Genomic DNA, 19488 nt, shown 5'->3' on the forward strand with positions numbered 1-19488 from the left:
TACAATTCATTATCATGACTAAACTTCGATATCGAAACCTCACAGATATCTTATGATACTCTACCACTGAGCTTCAACATTTTGTTAATAGTAAAGAGATATATCACACTTATCAATATACCCATTTATTTTACTTATAGTTTTATTTTTATTTAGAACATTGTTTTGTAACATACAAGTGTACTCAATGAAAAAATATTTACATTTATGTTTAGTAGGAATCATTTTTCTTCTCACCAGGACACGTGTTTCAGTAATTAAACTTTGTTAAAAATAGTATTTTCAAATTTTATTTACTTTATACTGCTTTTTGGGTTTGCCTTTCTTTATGAATCCACACCTTACATTGGGGTAGGTTGTTTCAATATTCCATAAGAATCTTTCACTCAGTGATGCAAGCACCAAAATTGGTACAAATGGCGTTCAGAACATATATGTTAAGAAAAGAACATTAGCCATCAGAAAATTCAACATGGTTACCAATTTTCAAGATGGCTGCAGAAACAAACCTGAAAAATCTCAATTTTGGTGCTTGTATTACCAAGTGAAAGATTGTTTCAGCAATCTGCCCTACTGCTATATTCGTGCCTGTATTGAGTATTGTTGTTACATCTGTGCTTGTACACAATCACTAGTCCCTCCTTTTTTGATGCGATACAAAAATTGTCTCTAATCTAAGAGGTTGCACACTGCTAACCAAGTCCGGCCCCGGTCCTATTGCTACAAGATGTCACCTTTCTCTTGTTTGTTTAATTCAATGGAAAGAGCTCTTCAGAACTTCCGGCACTTGTAACCTCTCAACGTAAATACCCGAAACTACCTAATCAAAACCTCAGCTTTTCAATTTAACGATACCTGGATGCCAGAAGATGTATTGCTCTAATAGATTTGGAATTTCCTTCATGTTTCATTGACTATACAAACATGCTGATATTTAAATGTAATCTGAGAAAAACACAACTTCCCACTTAGAATACCCCTATCAATGTGGCGCCTAAATTACAGTAGCTCTTTATATTTCAGGAGCAACATGTCTTATCTAAGATAAACATAAGTAAAAATAGAACTAATAAATAATGTATCGGACTCTGTTAAATATATGCTATTCTGGAAAAAGTTTCACAACTGAAGTGAAATATCGAATCTAAATTACAATATTAGAAATAAACGTTCAATAATTTTCAATTATATTATGTTTATTTACCAGCATATGTCGTATAAGTTGGAAAGTGTTGATGTAACCAATTTGCGAGAATATTATCTCTTCTTCAGAGGAGTAAATAAAAGGAACATATACAACTTTTCGGTGCGGCTTTCCTTGTTTGTTTTATTTTTCTTGTTTATTTCTTTATTCCTGGAAGTCGGTGTCGTAGACTGGCTGTGAAATCAATTGTGATGAATATATAGTATTATTAGAGATTATTTTTACTTTTTTTTATTTAACTCGTGTTCGCAGTGTTTCTTACGAACAGCATTGATATAGTTTCAAACACAACTCCTTTCACATTACACACAATGCTTCAAACAAACTAGAACGCCCTTTTCATCAAATCCAAATGTCCTTTTTTTCTATCAATATACATTGAGGTTCGTAATAGTATAGATTTCCCTATATTCTAAAACAAGAAATTCTCTGTTTAAGTTGTGCTTTAAAAATGCTATTCCAAATTTATTATCATTGTCAAAAGTGGAAAGTAAAAACATACGAAAGCCAAAAGAAAAAAAAAACTGCTGCTACCAGACCGACTGTCTGAAGATACTGCCTTTCTGACATAAAATTCACCAATTATTGATATTGTTTTCTCTTTCTATTTGCAAAACTCAATCATGTTCTGAAAGTCCAAAATAAAAGCAATCGTTTTTCCTTTTCTATCTTTTATTTCTTCCTTTGTCGCCATCCCATTTTTCCCCATCAATAGTGCAAACAGTTCGTCATGGTTGGCAAGCTGTGATGCTTACGGGAGAGATCCCGTGAAACTTTTTCAAGAATAGCATTTATTCAACAGATTCCTATATATTATTTATTAGTTCTATTTTTACTTATGTTGATCTCAGACAAGGCACATTGCTACTGAAATATAAAGAGCTACTGCAACACTTCACTTAAACCCCATTATATAAAACCTGCACTAACTTAAAAAAATTAATATTTCTATTCTAGCAATAACTAGGATTAATTACTCCTCCAAAATTTGGTGGGAAGCGCTGGCTGTTGGTGATTTGAAGATATAAAAAACTTGAAACATAACATGTTTTATATAATCGACTCGATTTAGCATTAAATAAACCGATAAGTATATTAAGTATATATATATATATATATATATATATATATATATATATATATATATATATATATATATATATATGGTTGTGGCGGCTTCCTCCAGTCTTGACAGACTATGGATACCCACTGTAAGGGTGCCTGCACGTGAAATTTTTGTGGCAACAGTTGCTCAATCTCCGACCACACCTCTCCTGAGTCGACATTGTTAAATAACAGTGGCAAGAGGAAGTTCAGATAAGCGCTTATATATATATATATATATATATATATATATATATATATATATATATATATATATATATATATATATATAAAGTTGTTTTGTTGATTTTTAAACGATATCAAGGTTGTCGTCTCCACCTTGGAGATCTGTTTTTTTCTTAGAAAGTCGCCCTCTTTTTATTAGGACGTATTTATTTATTATTTTTTAAAAAAAAAGAGTAATCTACGTACACGTGTATTTCGGGGTCCTACCCTTCTTCAACGTAGCTTGACCGTTGTTAGGACTCAAAACCCGGAGTTTATGTATTTCAGTCCAGCGTCTTAATCCATCACGCTATGATGCCATAGACAATTTACTGCTTAGTTTTATCGTTTTTCTATTTACGTAGTTTTGTTGTTGATTTTTAAACGATAGGTGACCCTCTTTTTATTTGAACGTATTTATTTATTTATGATTTTTTAAAAACAGTAATCTACGTGCACGCGTGTTTCGGGGTCCTATATATATATATATATATATATATATATATATATATATATATATATATATACACACACACACACAGACAGAGACAGACAGACAGACATACAGAGAAAGAGACAGAGATACAGAGAGACAGCGAGACAGAGGCAGAGAGAGACAGAGGCAGAAACAGAGAGAGAGAGAGAGAGGAAGAAAGAGAGAGGGAGAGATCTCTTTGGTAGTTATATAACTAACGTCATTTGTGCGTATCGTCAACATTATTGCATTTTCGAAGCCATATAGTTGATGTGAGGCGAGTACTGTTGCTACAACTAAGACTGAAGTCTCATCTTTTATTTAAAGGTGAAAGGAAGAAAATAATCCTGCACGACACTAAATAATTTACGTCACTTAAATAAGAATTAATTAACCAAATATTTTTCACCATATCACACCACTCGTTTATATTCTTCTTCGATGAGAAATATCGGGACTACATTTTTTTTCATTGCTATGGCGGACTAGTAAAAAAAAACAAAAAAAAAACGACAACCACATTACATAAGTAAAAGAAATTTAAGCAATTTTCTAATATTTACAACCCCGATTATTTACGAGGAGTATTCAAAAAGTAGTGCCTCCTATTTTTTTTATTCCGCCTGAATAGATCACAGGGGATTGCACATTTTATTGTTATGATGACTGAACTTATGCATTCATAACCTCATAGTTTTATCTCTCTGTTACAGATGACGGTGTGAGACTTTAAGAAAACACTCCCTGTCATAGATATACGTCAGAAGCAGAGATGCATCATTGAATTCCTCCATGCAGAAACAACTGAACGGATCAACATTCACCGGCGCCTGTTAAGCATTTATGGGCTTGATGCAGTTCATGTAAGTGCAGTTAGCAGATGGATTCATCGATTTTTGAGTGGCTATAGAGATGTGAGTGATGAAGCACGCTCCGGATGCCCAAACACTCCATCAGTCGTAAAAGTGTATTAAGAATGGTAGTGACTATGTAGAAAAATAAATTCTGGAGCATAAAATGTCGCTTGTTTTTATCGTAGATCTTCAACTGATATTTGGGTTAAGAATAGGATGCATTACTGTTGTAATGATCCTCGTATCATTTCTATATGTGCATTGAGTTTAAGCAGAAACTTATTTACACTAGTTCCCCATTCATTGCAGTCATAATTTTCTAATATGTATATCACTCACCTCGGGCATTTTCTTACATTGTTATCCCTTGCTTTCACTTGTTTTATGATCGGTTCTTTTATTCCCCTAAAAGTTTGCGGTCAGTGGCCGGAAACATGACCAGCCGGACTACCCGACAGCCAACAGGAAATGACCTGGAAATCAGCCGAGCGAATGATTCAACACCGGAAGAGACGACTGTACATTTACAACAATGGCACAGACATTTTGGTTGGTTGAACCGCTGATATGCACCCACTTGTATCGGTCGCTTCTCATATTTCTGCAAACACGTCTACACTCCCACCTGTATTTTCCATGCCGTTCATAGAAGCCAAATATATTCTCCTGCCAGAAATAAATTTGTCTCATATTGTACATTTTATGGAGATACTAACAGGCCGCCCGGCGTTGCCCGGTCAGAAAATACGCATAAATATTATATTTTAACTCATATAGTAACTGAGACATGTGCATGCACGTATTATGTATTTTCTGAACAGTTCCCTCGTGTAAGTAAAAAGAAATTACTCGAGCTGAGATCAGAACAAAAACTATAAGACAGTGAGTCAAGTATGATAACCATTATGCCAGGTTGACACGCACTTTAAAAGTGTTTTCAAATCTACGTATTCTTCACAAAATGTGAACAATTCGCGGATGCACAGCCCTGAAATTGTTGACAAATAGATAAAATCCAATGATCCCAAGTACGAATTTTTGAATTTTGACTCCTTGACAGTTTTTTTTTCCGAATGAAAATCGATTAAAATTTGTTCACACGCTAAATACTCTATATACCAAATTTCAAGTCTGTAGATCAAAGATTCGTTGAATATATAGATTGAGAAGTATCCTCACACCCACATTTCTCACTTTTATAGATATACTAGCAGGCCCTGTCGTAAAATACTATATATATATATATATATATATATATATATATATATATATATATATATATATATATATACGTTAAGATATTTTGATTAATGCAGATTTCGTGTTTATTATTATATTATATATTGGACCCAATATATATAGTATTGATTTAAAAAGTTTAAGAAAATGACTCGGGCACCATCACCAAGAATCAAAACCAAAACGTGTAGCTTACGGTTTACTTTTTCCTTTAATGTAAATGTCTGAGCTATGAAGACATGTTTGCTGCAAAAATATAAACAATAGCTATTACGTTTCCCATGCATATTTGTAATGCCGTCGTTCGACATTCACCTGGCAAATTTCATTTTTTTTAATTTTCACGCTTTTGCACCGATTTTCCCCAGCTAAAACCCAAATGTAAAGCTTTGCGTGTGTTTCAATACCCTATATATAAAGTTTCATGTATGTAGACCAAAAGTTCATAAGGAAGTTTGGTAGGCAAATTTTTTGAAAAAAATATACATATATACGCATACATAAATATATATAGAAAATGATTTGTGCTTACTATAATTTTTTTACGCAAATATTATGCAAGTATAAATCGTGTAGAATATCTGCATGAATATAATTACACATAATAGTTAACTAAAGATGATTATCTCAGAAGAAAAGTGAAAAAACTAATTGGGAATTAATTAAAATGAATGTATAAAATAATATGTAACTTATCTAGATCTTTTCCTGGTGGATACAATTCCATGACCCATGTATAACAAAGTTTTTTTTTTAATAAATAGAGGAAAGGGTATTGAATATGAATATCAATACACAAAAAAACAAAATTTATAGTATAGATAAACTTGAAGAATACCTGCCTCAAGACGGCTAGAATCATTGCTCTTGTCCCACTTCTGTGGACCTTAACAAAAATTAAAATCAAGATGAAAAGATGCTAAATCCATGTAGAATTTGAATTCTTAAAATTGTTTAATATTTAAAGCTTAAGCTCCTTGATGCTTCCGTTCAGTCTCGAGAGACAGGGGCAGCTTGCCATGTAATGGTGTAGCAAGGGTTGCGCAATCACCAACGACACCTCTCCTGAATTGGCACTGCAGGAGGACTGGAAACAATACCGGGATAATCGGAGAGCACATACAGCACTTGAAAGTCCCAAATGGTCACTCATCTGGTACTGACCAGGCTCATCCTTGCTTTACTTCCGTGATCTGACGGGGACAGGTGTGTTATAAAAAATTTAAATTCAAAGAATCTCACTTAATTGATGTCTAATGACTGTGGATAATATTTAATAAAAATCTATATAAATAAAACAGTAGATATATGCATGTGTGTGTGTGTCTTAGTGAAAATATTTAACCAATAAACTCTTAAATTACTAGTCACATAAAACTGAAATTGAAAGAAAATAATAATTATACACCAAGGGTCGTTTATAACGAGTAAAATCATTGTTTGCATGTATATAGAACTATATCAGCAAGTGGAAATGCAAAATGATCATAAAACTTGCTGACTACTTTTGCGTATGTGAAAATTCATTCATATCTTGAAGTGGTTTAATGTTAAATCTTTCTCATCTGTCAATAGCTCAAACAGTAGAGAATGTGGCTGAAGCGCTAAATGTTTTGATTTCGATTCTAGCCAGTAATTTTTCTTTTTGTTTTAACTTTGGAAATTAGTATAATATATATTAGGTACAGTATAATAATCAATAAACAATTGGTTTTGTAATAAGAAATACGAAATCTACATGAATTAAAATATGTTTTAGCATATTTTACAACCAGGTACCCCACTATCCCGCTTGTCTTAAATATTTTAATTTTATGACACGAGATTGTACTCACATCATGCGATCTGAAACTATTTAAAATACCCCAAAGAACTGAAATTTGTGGAATATTTATTAATCAATAGAGTGGAACCTAAACAGGTGGGTTGTTGGTATTTTGGTTAAATAGTTACGAGTGAAAGCACTAATAGAACAAGCACACGCATGTGACGGGGCTGGAGATTGACAATTTATGTGAAATTTATTACATTAGATATTTTTTTGTACTGTATCGAACAGGGAAACGCTAGTGGCATAGTTGTAGCAACAATATCCCATATATATACAACAAATACAGTTTTTGTAGCAGAATAGGATAATCGCAGCTGTGATAAATTTCTAGCTTAGTAGAGAGAAACTATTCCTTTGTAGCAAATTTGGCAGCATCTTCTATCTTTTTTTCCAGTCCATGTTGTTTGAGAATGCCAGGCTGAGAAGTTTAAACACTCAACTCTCTGGAAATATGGTAATCTGTGGTTGGAGAGGGTCCTAGTTGTTAAAGGAAAGGGACTTTGTCTTAGTAGCATTAGATCTAACTATTTATTTTCCCCCATTTTACGACAAACTGGGTAGTAATTTTCTAAGGATTCCGCCATGACATTGTATGTGTGGGCATTTGCTTTGAATAGAGCATGCTGCGATCGCCAAATACACTCATTTTAGACGTAATTCTATCTGGAAGACTTTGGGTTCGCTCAATAACGTATAGCTTATAAGATAAAAGAGATAATCAAATAATTCTCCAAAGAAAGAAACTTTTAGAACTGCATATTTTTCTATATATTAATATAAATACTCGTCGTATAATAAGAAAAAAGAAAGACATTTAGTAATGATTGTTAAGCGTGTTATAGTCAGCTAGAAACTTATCTAATCCCCTGCATGGCATTACCGGAACAAGCAAAACAGTACCTTCGCCTCTTTCTTATTCACCACTTGTATTTTAAAGCGATTTATTGAGATAAAATATAAAAAAGGACATTATTGAAAAGTTTGCAATTAAATATAACAAAATTATGCAGATAAACATAACATAATTAGTTACTATTTGCAATTTTTATAACACAATCAGCACAAATAAAATAAAAATAACGAAATTAGTGCAAACAACGTAATGCTTTCTGTATTTTTATGCCGCCTTAATGGATTAGAGAAGATTGCAAATTGCATTGTTATGTTGACTGAACGTATGTATTTATGATCTGAAAAATTCATCTTTTTATTGCAGATATTGACGGTGTGAAACTCTGCAAAATCATAAGAAAGTAACTCCTGCCATAGACGTGTGTCAGAAGCAAAGATGCACCATTGAATTCTTCCATGCAGAAACAACTGAATTTATCAACATTAACCTGCGCCAGTTGAACGTTTGCAAAGCCAATGCAGTTTATGTCAACATTGTTAGGAGATGGATTCGTCGATTCCAGAGTGGCGACAGTGATGTCAGTGTCAATGTGTGCTACAGACGTTTGTGATCGAAACATCAAATAGTGGCTGGCAAAAGTGTATTGAGAATGGGAGTGACTACCTACAAAATAAATTCTGGAGCGCAGAAAGTCGCTAGTTTTAATGGTACCTCTCCCGCATTTGTAGCGCTTCAATGTGTGTTTTTTTTTTTAGTTAATAAAATAGTTAGCCTTGCTTTTGAAACGATCCTTATATAAATGTGAAACAATGCTTTTTTATTCTTCTCTTCTAATCTGCATTCTTTGGTGGTTGAGTGAATTAGTGAGCCATTTTGTGAGAAGTGACCATCAGGTCATTATTTGGTTGACAATGTCATATGAAAAGCTACTTGCAACTTCTGCAGAAATGTGCTTCTTTGTAGCTCATTAATATCAAACTATGTCGTGGGAAGGTACTTTATTTTGAAAGTAAAAAGCAAGAACTATTGCTTTTTTCTTTGACGGGACCAGCATTTATTTCATTTAGAACTTTACATTTTCTCAAGAATCGACGTCATCAACCTTCGCGTGGTCATTTCTGTAAATACAAGATAGCGAGAATCGCGGAAATTAATCTATGATAAGCTTAACTAATAATTAGTGCTATGACAACAGAATACTCTTATTAATTATGTCTCGCGTATATATCTGACACAGACGCAGTTAATCAACTGCGAACCATACCACTCTATATAAAAGCATATAAGATATCAATGGAGAGTCAAAGCAATGAAAAGAATATGCTGTTGTCCTAGCACTACTAATAGTATAAAATCATTATTTTTCTGCACGCGTGTCATTTTATGAACTTATTACAGAAGCATTGAAATGAATGATTAAACGAAAGTGTTTGATATTAACACGTGGCATTTGAAGGCAGAGGTGCGCACACACGTTCATATTAGATGGAGTTGACCTATATTTTTAGTCCAATAAAAATTACCGGAATTGGAATTGAAACGAAAACAAAGAACTATTTACATTCCAAAGTCAAAAGTTATGAATTGCACAATGCAAAACAGAAAAGAATGTAATGTTTTGACGTTTACAATTCCAGGAATGTCGATTTGTTACTATATAAGAAAAAAAAATAAACAACAGAAAACTGAGAGAGCAAACAGCAGCGAGCGTGATTTGACATTTTGACATCTCTGTGTCGGCGAGTCACACACTAACCAACCCCACACAACCAACATTGCACTCTCTCTCTCTCTCTCTCTCTCTCTCTCTCTCTTTGTCAATGAACTAGAAACTTATACATTAAAATTTGTCTCTGTGTTGATTTTGAGAATAATGGCAGAGAAATTGTGAGTGTGAATATATTATATGAATTATATATGCATTCAACAACACAACAGACATCGTTTTTCAAGTTCTATCCTGTCCGCGTCATTTTGAGTGACATATAAGTAAGACTACCTCAGTGTCTAGAGGTCAAACTATTTTTGAATTATTGATTGTATTCTACCATTATTTTCTATTAAACCATCTTAACATAAATAATTTTGCTGTAAATATTTATTTCGCTACGATAGCATTTAATTTTTACAAATATGATAACCATCGTCATGTTCGTCGACTAACACACCTTCGGAGTTGCCCTGCTAACATCTAACAGAAGTACAGAGGGAAAATACAGCATAATTACGTTACTATAGAACGCATCACAGCTAGCAAACGCCATAGTATGGATAAATAGAATGACTAAATAAGTATTCTAGACTAGCGGGGGAGGGGGCTTTGCCAGATCGTAAAATGCGCTTAAATATGGTATTTTAATGTGTCCAAATTTCGTATATATTATTATTAAGGCTATGACAACAGCATATTCTTTTCATTGTTTTGACTCCCGAGTATATATTCGACACAGACACAATTAATCAACCGAGAACCACATCACTCTACATAAAAAAAAAACATATAAGATATTAATGGATATATAACTTAGAATCAAAACAGGGAAAAGAATATGCTGTTGCCATATGTTGTATTATAGAGTCGCGATTTGAAAAGTAAAAGAAAAGTATTTCGGTGCCATCAGCTAGAATCGAAACCGAAAACAACCCCGTAGCGTTAAAATCTGGTGAAGTTACCACTGTACTAACTTGACAGGCATATGAACTGATTAAAAAAATAAAAATAAACTAAAACAAATGTACAAAATGTAAAACGTTTTCTTTTTCAATTTTTACTCATTTTTGACCCCTTAAAAACTATTTTAACTGGCTAAAGACGAATAAAAGAACGCTACGTAAAAGGTTTACCCATTTGAGGTCCCTTGCGCCGTTCTGTGACTTTTAGTTTCGGAGGAGATAGAGTTTGAAAGTATGAACACAGACAGACAGACATATAGCCTTTTGTATATTAGATAAGTCAATGCATGATTTAAACAAAGCCGACACCGTTTTATTTTATTAAACTGACTGTGTATGGAAGAACAGAAAGACAATCAAGATGAGAGATCAGCTACTGAATACTAAAGAAAGCAAAAATAGTTAGTGGGTTTTAAGAAAATATAACCGTTCCAAAATACTATTACGTTGCGAAGAAAGTTCTTGCGAGCTTTTTAATTTGGATTTCAAATCATGTATTTTCAAATAAGTTTCCTTTATAACGTCTTTACTTTATATATAATTTTAAAGAGTGTTTTTCGTTCTATGTAATCGTTTAAATTATACTCGTTTTAAAACAATGATTTATTTTTTAGAAAGTTGAATACAAAATGGCAAAAAAGCAAAGTCCCACAATTTGCTTATTTCAATTATGCTAGGCTGAAAAGCTGCTGAAACAGCTCGCGATATAAACGAGGAGTTTTGGTCGAGGGAGCATTAATGATCGCACAACACAATGGTGGTTTAAGATATTTCATGGCGACGAGTAAAGTCTTGAAGATGGTGAGCGTAGTGGTCGATCATCAGATATTGATATGGATCCAATAAGAACCTTAGTCGAAGCCAATCCACGTACAACTGTTCCAAAAATTGCTTCTGAATTGGATGTAACGTATACAACGATTTACAACGACTTGAGAGAGATTAGAAAGACTAAAACCTTGATAAATGGCTGCCTAACGAATTGAACGACAACCAAAAGAAACTTGTAAGTGTATGTAGAAAGAGAGTTTTGCTGTTAGATTTAAAATGTAGAATATATTTAACAGACAAGGTAAGAAAATGAAATAATAATAAAAATGACATATTTCTTTATAAAACGATTTGCCGTTGTAAGAGGTTGGCAAAAGTAGTAGATCTAAGTGTAAAAATGAAAATGCCTTCGATTTGCAATGCACTATTATAGTTCGGTAAGTATCAAGTAAATTATTAAAAAAAAATGTAATCTAAAAATTCTTCAACAGTTTATAACTTCAATATTTTATTTCTGATATTTAATTCTTCATTTTAGAATTGATGCAAATCTCCTCTTATAGATAATTTCTCCATTTTTATCGCAAATCGTTGCAATCCTATTCCAAGTTTCTGTTTTGTCTGAAGTTTGAATACACCCATAAATTTCATTTCATTAGAATAACTGAGAAACTCATTTATTAGTTAACGGGAAAACCTGACCAGTAAAAGTCCTGACAAAATATTGTTGCCTTATAGGTTTCAGGTCTAGGTGCAAATGCACAAGCATTCATTCTTTGAATATTTTCTTGCATTTTAGATTCATGTAAAGAATAGTAATATTTTATAATCTCCTTCTATTTTTGTAGGAGCCACTTATTTGGGCTTCATTTCAAAAAGGTAGTCGCCATATGTTTACTTGTGTACACGAAAATAAATTTAGTAAAAACATAATGCTAAGGAAGCAATTGGTTTTACACACACACACACACACACATATATAAATATTAATTTACTTGTCTGAAGTCCGATGTCACAAACCCATCATCATCGCAAACATTGATTAATGGGAAACGAATTACTTCCCTTTATAGTCGCTCTTTATCAGTTAAAAATCATTAAAACCATTTCCTCTCCAAATATTAAAAAAAAAAAAAAAAAAAAAAAACAATGCTATCATTTTACTGTTTCAAAATGGCTATTTTATTTTATCATTTTAAAAAGTCGTGTGGAGAGGAGCTATACGTTTTCTTTTATTAGAGAATTTTTTTAAACTTTAAAAAGATGTGCAAACGAATTGCATTAAAGAATTATTCAGAAAAACAAAACAATGTATTCGATTTTGAATTTTTATTGAAAAAAATCTATATTTTTTAAATCAATTCTTTTTAGTTGTAAATGATTATAAAAGAATTTGCGAAAAAATTCTTTTAAATTCGGCATTATTTGTTTTCTTGGATTTTTTACTAATCTTATTTATAATATGTTTTACAAAAAAACTTTCAATTTCCGTGGAATTTCTACGGGTTCCGCTAATATATATGCATATAGATAAGGGAAAATTGCATAAAATTTACTAAATAGATTGTTAAAAGTTTAATTATTTATTGCTTCTACTCTATTTCCTTGCATTATATATATATATATATATATATATATATATATATATATATATATATATATATATATACTACGATACTTGCCTTTCCTCTTTTCGCAAGGATATGTAGCCCTACATACATCCACAACAGTAATATTATTCATCAATTTAAATGCCTGTGTGATGCTGATTATGTAGGGTGGAGTTCTTTGCATCTGAAGACTCGTATAAGCCAACATGTTTCATCCAAGATAGGACAAGGACGTTAGGATCCGTGCGTCTCCTTTTCTCTGAAACTGTGAACTGTGCTATTGGTCAGAATTTGTTTAAGAACTTATGCTATGCTATTAAGTATAAAATAGAGTGCTTTGAGGTACTACGAAAAGTGGATTCCAAAATCATTTAAATATTTAGGAACCTGTCGCTATCGCTATTTGAGACCTTCTTTGTGACAGAAGAAGTCGACAAAAGCGCTATATTTGTTTAGGGACATTGACTCACTCCCTTCTGTTTTTGTATCTCCCAGATGGTGCCATTTTAATCGTCTCATACACGTATATCTAATTAAATTGTTTATTTTAATCGTTTTTAACTTTAAAATTACACTAGTGCTCTTTATTTTCGTCAATAGTTCTTGAGAGATTTCCACCCTAAATTCTTGCTTAAATATTTTTATAAATATTGTATTTCTAAACACACACATACACACACGCACGCGCGTGCACACACATGTGTGTGTGGGGGGGATGGATGCATGTGAGGTAACGTGTTAATCTATTTACTAAACGAATTTGTTATCTACAGACTTGAAATGTGGTATATAGGATATTCAACATGTAGAAAACTTCTTTCTCGATCTCCATCCGAGAAAAAGTGTTGCTAAGTGGTAAAATTGAAAACTTAGTACTTGAGGTCAACCGATCTTTATCTGTTTGTCACCTGTTACACAAATACGCACGACAGATTCAATAATAGGTTTGAAAACACTTCTCGGATCGTGTTAAGCTGACCTAAGTCTTACCGTACTTGACTCACTGTCTTTAGCTTTTGATTTTAATCAAAGCTCGCGTATTTCTTTTTACTTAAAAGAAGTGAACCGTTTAGAAAAAAACATAATACTTGCATGCACATGTCTTAGTTTCTGTATGAATTAAAATATATTTGTGCATATTTTACGACCAGGCAACGCCGAGAGGCGTGCTTATATATATATATATATATATATATATATATATATATATATATATATATATATATATATCTTGGGAATGGCTGAGACCAGTAAAATGGATTCTCAAGACAACTACTATTATAATGTAAAAGTCATCTGAAGTGAAATGGCGTCAGAGTTGTTAAGACAGTGTTAGCATTGATAGTCAGTTGAACATAGTTTAACTAGTTTAATAGCCAACCCCCAAAACCTATTTCAATTGTTCTAAACAAAATGGAAAATATGTGCATATATTGTCAAGGTGATCAAATACAGAGAAGCACTGTTGACTTATTTCGTTGGGAACGTATATCTGCGAGTTGTAAAGAGAATTAGAAGGTATTTTTTTTTTTACTTTGGATTACCATTGAATGTTAGTCACTCTTTAGCTTTACCCTGTCTTTCTCTTTCTCTCTTCTTCTCTCTTTCTTTTGTTTCCGCAAGATATTTCGTATTATGTGTCTCAGAAGCTGTCTATTTTACTGTCTCGAAAGTTCTTTCCAAAATTCGAGCCTTGAAAAAATATGAGTGAATTCTACTTGTTATAAGTCGTAAGAAACGTTTTATAAACCGTCTTTAAAGTGGCTGTTTTTTTAAGAAGATTCTTGTATGAAAATGATTGCTTATTTCTTTTATTTCTTGTCTTTCTTTTTTATACGATTTGCCTTTTTCCTGGTTATTAATCTAAGTAATACTTTGTACATTAACCTGCCCCCTCTCACAAAAATAACTTGATACTGTTTCGAAAATCGATGAAAATAATGTATATGAATGCGAAATTGCTTCCGGGTCCCTAACCGTAACAATGAGTAGCATATATATATATATATATATATATATATATATATATATATATATATATCTTGTGCATTTTTACCTTAATATACCCTTAATTAGAGAGGAACCTCTCGATATTGTTTCCCCTAAACAAACAAAAATATAAAGCTTATTAACTTTATATCAAGTACAATACTTAAAATAATTACTGCATTAATCAGAAATACATCTGCCGTGAAATAGCTTCCGGGTTGTGAAAACAATGATATTTTTATTTCCAGGAAAGAGGATGAATCAAATGTCGAAATCCATCACGTATGATGGAATCATATCTGTTGTTTATAAAGCAGACAGTCTACTCCCGTTACCTAGATCGATTTATGAAACCCACCACATGTTTTGGAATTATATTTATAGTTTTCGGGCCTTAAGAATTCATTCACCTGTTGGATAGTATAATTCAGAAAGAAATAAGGTACATATGAGTAACGAGAATAATAGTTACATATATAGCGATTGTTTTCTTTTTCTGAAACCAAACATTACAGTTTTCCTCAATTTCTTCCAGAAAGAATTGTTTACATTTTGAATGTTTTGAGACTAATATCAATCGACTCGAATCTTTTTTTAACTAGTGCATCCAAAATTGCTCATTGTTCTCCATTGCATTATTAAAGCATCACTAGGATTACATGGTATTGCTCACAAATGACTGAGGATCTCTGTGTCTTCCAGTACATAGCAATTAATGTCATGTTATTCTATTGTTATTAAATTTTTCAGCCTCTCAAAGTAATCGTTTTATTTCTATTGTTTCAGTTTCCTTTTGTCGAATTTCTCAGAAGTTTGCAGAAATCAAGCTCCCTCCCTACCTGGAGTAACACTTGGATTTTTATTAGATACATTTTAATATTCCAATATTCCAATATTCAAATATTCCATTGAATTTTTTTTGTCTCAAACACTGAAATAAACGAAATTGAGAACATCAAATAAAGAAATAGAGAACATCAAATAAAGAAATTTAGAACATCATTTTCCTCTCCTTAATCGACCATTTTGATATATTATAGTGTTGTGGTGGCACCCACTCATTTACATATGCGGATAATATTACGCATAAATAGCAAGACTCGGTTAGTCTGAGTGTGTGTTAACCAGAAGCCACCGAAGGCCGAACCGAGAGCAGATATATTCTCCAGCTAAGACTCTCTTACCTGACAACCATTATGTAAATATACCGTGAACATACTTTTCCTAATACACTTCTTATTGATCTAACTTTGTTTGTTGAGTCTTCATTTGTATTTTACGTTATTTGGTTCAACCTGCAAACATAACAGTTGGCGACGAGAATGATCGTCAGATACAACAGTTTTACGAAGAAATGGAAAGAAATCACTGAAAAAAAGAGTACAACGCAACAGTTAACCTTTCTAAGGAATACAAGTTTTGACGAACGAAATAGTCATAAAAACGGATTTCACGCTAAAGAGAAGTTCGTCTCAAGCGGAAAAAATTAGTAATTCAGCTAACGTTGGAAAGCGATAAAATATTTTCCTCGCGAAAGTACAAAACTAAAAGAAAAAAACAGTTGTTTCCCAAGTTCCAAGAACAAAAACTGCATTCAAGTTAAAAAAAAGTAACCTCGATTAATAGTATTTTATTTACTAAAATACTAGTCGACAAAAAAAGACAAAGCAAAACCGCTAATTGCAGTCCCAGAGAAAAAAAAAGAAAATAAAAGAAAAAAATCGAACGTAGTAAAAGTGACAATTTACGCCGTTTCTCTTGGAATCCATCTTGAGAAAAAACAACAAACTGTAAAAGTGAATTTTTGTTTTCTTGTAAAACGACAAACAGATTCGTATTACTAAATTACGAAGAGCAAACGTACAAGAAAGTAACATACGGAAAAAAAGTTCACCAGTGGATTTCCTAATTGCTGTTCTCCGTTAGCAAAACATCAACTAAAGACTTTTTAGTAAACCAATTTTTTTTTTATCTTCGGTATTAAAAAATACCACAGTTAAACTAAAATCAAGGAAATAATTTTTTTAACTGAAGTTGTCAGTGGATAACGGATATAATACAGTAAAACGTCACGCAAGATAAAAAGAAGCCAAAAGAAAGAATTAAATGTGTCCATACATTTTATTTTTTTCAGTTGTGACTCGAGTTGAAAAAAAAATTTTTTTTTGGAAAGAGTTCTACTTAAGTTCTGCTGTTACTTATTAGTAATTGCCTAAAACGAAAAAGTCAATCGTATTTGGTGGTTTCAGTAAAAGACTCAGTTTTTTTCTTATTTTGTGGTTGGATGAGCTTGACTCGCTAGCGAAGTGAGAAAATATTATTCGAGCAGCGATATTATTATTATAGAAAACAGGAACTCTGAACAATTTTTGTTGTAACACAAGCCATTTTATATTTTATTTTTTATATTTTAGAATACACTAAATAAACAAAAATGGAAGATTTATCTAGAATGTTATTGAAGACGAAACAACAGGCACAAGCCGAACGAGATGAACGAAGAGATGGGAAATTATTGAAATGGCAACTGGAACAAGAAGAAAGGCAGAAGAAATTACAATTTGAACAAGAAGAAAGGCAGAAGAAATTACAATTTGAGCAAGAAGAAAGGCAGTAGAAATTACAATTTGAACATGAAGAAAGACAAAATGAACGTTTTGCTAAAACACTGGAACTACTAAAGAATAATCGAAAAAACTGTCGACAGTGCTAATTTCTCCCATACAACTATTTCTAATAGTATGGACACATTTAATCATGTGCACGAGGAAGAAAATAATTTTGAAGCATACTATACAAGATACGAGAATGTCTTGCAACTGGACTGCAAAAGTTGGCCAAATAGCCAGAAAGTGAGCGTCTTACTCAGAAAGTTGGGTGTAGCAGAACACAGTAAATTCGTAGATTACATATTACCTGAAAAAACTACGGGATTAGATTTCATGGAAGCTGTAAAATTACTAAAAGAATTATTTAATCCGAATATATCTCTTTTTCATAAGAGATGGTTGTGTATGAATCTAAGGAAGATGGACAACCAAGATTATTTGACATAAGCATCAGTTGTCAATAAAAACTGTGATAATTTTAAGCTAGCGGAACTAACAGTAGAAAATTTCAAATGCCTAATCTTCGCACAAGGGTTAGTTTACACGAAAAATGCAAATATACTCAGACGAGTGTTGTCTAAGCTGGAATCTGAGCAAGATTTAACACTTCAGAAATTAGTAGAGAATTGTGAAAGGGCCATTACACTAAAAAAGGATTGAAAAAAGACAGAAGAATCCGGAGTGGCATATGTAAGAAAGGTTAGAAAAACATATACACCAACCTAGAACTATACAAATAAAAGCAGTCAAAATGGAAGGAGATATTCCAAATATAATAATTATAATTATAGTAAAGAATATAACAATTCTCTCTCTAGATATAACTGTGAAAGATGCGCAGAAAGACATTGGGAATCAGATTGCCCTTATAAGAAGAAAAAATGCTACATTTGCAAGAAAGTCGGACACAAAAGCGATTGTTGCAGATATAAAGAGTTCACCAGAAAGAGAGTACAGCAAACAAAATCAAAGGAAAAATTAGCCAAAAATCGGCGAAAATACATAAAAGTGGAAATATTTAAAACGCCAATAAAATTACAACTGGATTCAGGATCCGATATTTCTATAATAAACTTGAATACATGGAAAAAGTTAAAGCCGACCATGATGAAAACAAGTAAATCAGTAACTGGTGGTGAGATAAAATTTGAAGGAGAAGTTATCCTTCCGATAAAATTAAAAGGGATTACGAAGAAATTAAAAATGTTCGTATTGAAAAATAGCGAAAATCTGTTTGGAATAGATTTGATTGAGAAATGTGGACTGTGGGATAAGCCAATCAATACATTCTGTAAAAAAATAGAATGTACTACTCCAACAACAGGAAATATAAAAGAGGACTTAAAAAAATTATTCCCCGAAGTATTCATGACTAAATTAAGTCGTTACAATAAATTTAAGCCCTCGTTTGAACTTAAAGAAAATACCAGCCCAATTTTTAGAAAAAAGCGAAACGTTCCGTTCGCTGGGTTAGAAAAGATTAATAAAGAATTAAACAGATTGGAGCAGACAGGCATACTATCAAAAATAGAGCACAGCGACTGGGCAGCCCCCACCGTATATGTAAAGAAAAAGAATGATGAAATCAGAGTGTGCGCAGACTTTTCGACAGGTCTAAACTCATTATTATATTACAAGATTACCATTACCCTCTACCAAGCCCAGAGCAAATATTCACAAAGTTGAATAATGGTAATATCTTCTCCAAGATAAACTTGAGCGACGCGTATTTACAAATACCGGTCGAGGAGAATTGCTAAAAAATACTATGCATCAACACGCATAAGGGATTATACAAATACAACCGGTTGACCTTTGGCATCAAAGTAGTGCCTGCCATCTTTTAGCAAGCGATGGACATCATGCTAAGTGGTATTGAGTGCGCATGTACAAACCTGGGCGACATTGTTATCAGGAGAAAATCCCTAGAAGAACATAAGGAACATTTAAAACAAGTATTCACTCAAGAATACAAGAATTCGGGTTTAAAGTAAAAGAAAATAAATGCGACTTTTGTATGAGCGAAATTAGGTATCTTGGACATATAATAA

Source organism: Euprymna scolopes, chromosome 9, assembly GCF_053919585.1.
Source record: "Euprymna scolopes isolate OS-2025 chromosome 9, ASM5391958v1, whole genome shotgun sequence".
Lineage (NCBI taxonomy): Eukaryota > Metazoa > Mollusca > Cephalopoda > Sepiida > Sepiolidae > Euprymna > Euprymna scolopes.